The sequence below is a fragment of the Zea mays genome, chromosome 2 (assembly GCF_902167145.1).
Source record: "Zea mays cultivar B73 chromosome 2, Zm-B73-REFERENCE-NAM-5.0, whole genome shotgun sequence".
Taxonomy (NCBI): Eukaryota; Viridiplantae; Streptophyta; class Magnoliopsida; order Poales; family Poaceae; genus Zea; species Zea mays.
In genome coordinates, this window is record NC_050097.1 from 41470242 (window position 1) to 41475542 (window position 5301).

At 43.8% G+C, this 5301-nt stretch overlaps 1 pseudogene; it reads left to right on the forward strand.

Moving 5' to 3' along the window:
• Nucleotides 1-2821: 2821 nt before the first annotated feature.
• On the forward strand, nucleotides 2822-3825 carry LOC103646337 (heavy metal-associated isoprenylated plant protein 16-like; annotated as a pseudogene).
• The last annotated feature ends 1476 nt before the right edge of the window (nucleotides 3826-5301 follow it).

The following is a 5301-nucleotide window of genomic DNA, read 5'->3' on the forward strand; positions in this document are numbered from 1 at the left end:
GTCACTTCAGCTCTGTCGACTGAAGGGCACACGTCAGGATAAAGGTGTCAGGCCACCTTTGCATTAAATGCTCCTGCGATTTGGTCGGTCGGCGCGGCGATTTAGTCAGGGTTGCTTCTTGGCGAAGACAGGGCCTCGGGTGAGCCGGAAATATGTTCGTTGCTGGAGGGGGGCCTCGGGCGAGACGGAGATCCTCCGGGGTCGGCTGCCCTTGTCCGAGGCTAGGCTCGGGCGAGGCGTGATCGAGTCCCTCGAATGGACCGATCCCTGACTTAATCACACCCATCAGGCCTTTGCAGCTTTGTGCTGATGGGGGTTACCAGCTGAGAATTAGGAGTCTTGAGGGTACCCCTAATTATGGTCCCCGACAGTTCCTCATGATGTCAAGACATACTTTGCTACTGAGTTAGACACACAAAGCAAAAGAAGATGGAAAGGATGTGACAAAGGCTACGAGCTCATCACGATGAAAAGCAAGGATTTGATTATGATGACGATCTCCAGGCTGCTCTTCATCAATCATGAGAGGAGCACTAATTTAGACAAAGAGCTGGTACAAGGTATGATAGAGGAGGTGGATCTGGCTGGACCTAGAGGGCACCTTAAGGGTTGGTCCCACTCCCTATGATGATGGCGAGGACCTGGTCATAAGTACCTAAGCAAGTCAAAGACTACAATCTTGGTGCAAGCTCTGGACCACAACAATAGAGGATAGACAGTGGGCCATGGACAAGTAAGGGCAAGACTTCGGGAGAGAGCTTCTTGGTAAGGCTTGCCATTGGCATACCTAGCACAAATGACCCTAGTGAAGGTGATGGTGATTACGATAATGATGGTAGCTACAGGGATGGTGGAGGTGAGCCTGGAACAAATGGTGTTGGGGGTATTCATGTAGGAGGGAGTGATGTAGGGGATTGGAGATTCACCGGAGAGAGTTAGTTCACCCATGCCACATAGGATTCAGATCATAAAGCGCCACATTCGTAACACGAGACTAGAAGCGACCGACGTCATTTCGTTTGCCTTCTTGTTGATGATGGAAGCCACAACTCAATGAGCTCTAGTTACAACTATCCGACTCGCACGATCAAAACTTAGCCCTTTATGCAAGTTCATCGCCTCTTGGTCCAGTACGACCATCAGTCATGTATGGGTATGGAGAACCACCCACTCTACCTGCATATGCATATTCACTTCTGGCGCCCGCTCCGACACATGGACAACCATTTTTTGGTATTAAAAACATGGATCTGTATGCTTCTATAGAATTATATGTGTGTTACTTTTTTTCATCATTAACTATTTGTTTACCATTCATACTATGTAGCTAATTTTATTTCATGACTTTATATAGAAATATGTATATGGAATTTGCTCATATCCGGATCCTTCAAACATGCATGACTATTATGATTCGAGTTGAGTATGTGGATGCTTCCACACTCGACATGGAAGGGACTACATGTTGTGCAAAAACTATATAAACTTATATTTTAGTGTTCCGATTGTTTTCTGTTTCATGAGAACTATAGTTTAGGATTGCATAAGAATGGTTTATTTTATTTTGGTGATCAAATGTTGAATGAATCTATCAATATTTACTACGCTTCGTGTAATGTACAAATTACAAATAAATCATGCCAAAAATTTTAAGTTTTCAACAGGAAAAAATTGTTTCTCAGTACAAACAAGCGGTTTCTCGGTGAGAAATTCGAGAAACCGTCGGTTTAGATTTGAAATCCCAAACCAGTCGAGATTAGTGAGATTTGGTGGTTTTTCGCCAAAATCCTGATTCCGCCAAGTAGTGGGAAGCGGCCTTCAAACGATAATGCAAACCCTGGTGTGACTGCAAAGGGAGTTTTGAAAGATCAAGAGTGAGCTCATAGTCCACTATGATTTAGAATTTCATCAAATGGGTAATGTGTACAAGTAACGGTGGAAAACTTTATTATCCTAACACTCTAAGTGGGTGAAGTTTTGTTAGTAGGCTGGCAACAGAAATGTCACATAAGAGTAGGGGTGGTAATGGATCATTATTCAAATACTTCTTCACAAAATAGTAGGACCCTAAATAAATTTTCGTTCAAAAATAAATAGAAATATGGTATGATTCTAATCTAATCCGATCCTTAAATCTTATAGTGTAAACTTTAGAGCCCATTGTCACCCGTACATAAGAGTTTCCTATTCACCCTTCAAGTGGAGCCTATAAGGTTGTAGGCACTAAGATACAACAATACACGACTAGATGAATAATAGGACTCACAAATAAAAACATACTAGAGCAACCATAGACAAATATCATCCTGGCTCACAGTGTTATATATACAAGCGGTGAAACCTTAGAAATCACCGGCCATTGAAAACTCAACTCCAAACCAATCTGATTAGCACCAAAGAGTCTTTCTTAGAAGGGTCTTTGCCACTACCGAAATCCGAATTTTTACCGAGTGCTCGACGTTTTGCCGAGTATTTTTTGTCGGATTCGGATAGTGTGCCATGTCCCAGGCAGTCCTCACGAACCAGCGTCGTCTGCACTGTCTTTATCATCTAAAGAGGTTCTAATGATGACACCTAATAACTCGGATCTATCATTAGATTAAGTATCCCATATTTAACTAGGACTTAAATTCGTGACGACATTTTATATTATTAGTACAGTACTTGTTTTCGATCAGGAACGAACGGACTCGTCTCTGACTCGAAGCTCGGTAGGTGATGACTGATGACAACATACGCGTACAACCAGGGTCGTCGTGGTCGTCGTCGTCGTGTTACCTGGAAGGATCAGCCGCGCTGCCTGGTGTCTGTTGCCCGCCCGTCTATAAATGTTTGCTGCTGCAGTTGCTGCTCCATCACAAGCCAGCTGCCGGCTGCACCTGCACAGCGCATCGAACCCATCGGCACCCGGCGCGACGGCCATCGTCCCGTCCGTTCATCCCCTACTGCTCAGACCTGTCGTTCGCCACAACATCTGCTGGTCCTAATCCCCAGCGCGGCAGCGCGATGAAGGTAACTTACTGTCCGACGGAACAGCCGTCGTCTGCTGAACAACCAACCTTTCATTCAGCTCCTCGAAATCGCTTTACGTACCTGCATGCGGCTCATCATCATCTATCCATCTCGTCGCTGCAGCAAAAGATCGTGATCAAGGTGTGCATGCCATGCGACAAGTGCCGGTCCAAGGCCATGGGGCTGGCCGCCATAGAAGGGGTGAGCAAGATAGGGATCACCGGCGACGGCAGGGACCAGCTGGAGGTGGAGGGCGACGACATCGACACCGTCTGCCTCGTCAACTGCCTGCGCAAGAAGGTCGGCCGCGCCGACATCGTCAAGGTGAAGGAGTTGAAGCCCGAGCCCCGAGGAGAAGCCGCCCGAGGAGAAGGAGAAACTGTTCTGCTGTGGCCTCATCAGTAATTGTATTCGAACTATTTTTCGGCAGAGGAGAGTGTTCTAGCCGTTTGCAACTATCATGATTAAGCTAAAACGTAAATAATGTTCAACACCTAAATTATGACCTTACCATTGATTCTCGGAGAACCAGTCAGTGTTTGCTGGAGTCGTCGCTAGCTGACTTCTGACGTGAGAGGGCTGGCGTGACAGGAAGAATGAGTCAGCAAAAGGTCCAAGGTGTTAGCAATACGAGTGGACGAGTGGCATGCATGTCGTTCGTCACAAATTAAAAGAAGGCAGTGCTGGATAAGTAGACGAGATCAGAGACGTGGGATTTGAAAATGACGCACGCACTAGCATCTTTTGCATGTACCTGTACGGTACCGTTGATGCATCAGGTCAGGTGGAAATAATGCATTTACAATTGGATTACTTCTAAACGAACATTTATTGGAGTGAGAGCGACCGTTGACTCGTGTATTCACATCGTTCTCACGCATCTTTTAGTTTTACATCCCAGATAGAGCGATTTATATATCTATATCTATGCAACTATATAATTCTTGTTTTGTTTTATAATTACTAACGCTGATTAGACTACCTCAATGGAGCCAATTTTTAGATGTTTATAGGATTTAAGTTTGTTATTCTAGCCAAGGCGCTAATACATGAATATTTTACTATCAAAGTTTTTACTGGGTAAATCTCAACAAGATAAATGCACAATTTAGTAAAAGATAAAAAATGAGTTATCCAATATGATACCTTGATAAGTCCAATGGATTATGTTCCTAGAGATCATGAAAATTAGTCGGAACTAGGTTCGAGGGCTTTTTTCTACTATTATAACTACTTCACAAAGTTGTTAGGACACAATAGAATATATCCTAGACAACGTAAAAATTAGTGGAAGCTAGTGGGAGTTCATGAAGGAGGAATATTAATATTAAAATGATGGAGGCTTACTTCTCTATATCAACGATTCAAGATGATAAATATCTCAGTTTTTGTCGCAAGTCACTAGTATACCTCCCCCCGCGACAACCCTCACTCTCTCCTCTGCGCTCGTAGCCCCAGCACTGTCACCAACTAATCCCGCCGTTGTCACGTCGTTTCTCACCACAAATCGCCGGGAAAACACTCGGGGTTAGCAAGATATCGTTGTCTAGCACCGGGATCCCGCACCTCTTCTCCCGTTCCCGCCCACGTTCGCACCCATGTGCTTCCTCTCGGTAATTCGTTATCCTGCCCGATATCCCCTTTAGGGCTTGTTCGGTTCTACCCCAATCCATATGGATTGAGGGGGATTGAGGGGGTTTCAATCCCTAGTAAGTCAAAATCCCCTCCAATCCGTATCAATCCCCTCCAATCCATATGGATTGGAAATAACCGAACAAGCCCTTATTTGGGCAAAATCTAGTACTCTAGCCTCAGGATACTGCTTATTTGGGCTTAGATCCCGCTAATCGTAGCAGTTAAATGTGTTTTATTTGTACCACTTAATGTTTCCCTGCAATTTTGTGATTTTAGTGTTAGTAGATAATATTTAGCCAGTAACCGAGAATATTTTTGAATAGCTACAATAGTGATTGAATTTAGTGTTAGATTTTTTAGTAGATGTCAACTATTATGAGTATACAATGTTACTAGCCAATATGATTGTGAGCGGACAATATTGTTTGTGGTCCAAGGTTGTATGATATTTGTTACTAAACATTAGTAGATAATATTGTTGCTAGCATGTTAGTTTTGTTTTTGTTGCATAAAAGGTTGTATGTTACTAAATATATAGTCTGTTGTTGTAGGTGAAAATGCGAAACCTAGTGTGGGAGCATGGAGAGAAGATTCGCTGTCTTCAGGTGTAAGTACTGTTATGAAGCCAAGAGTGGAGGCGATGCTACTAGTCTA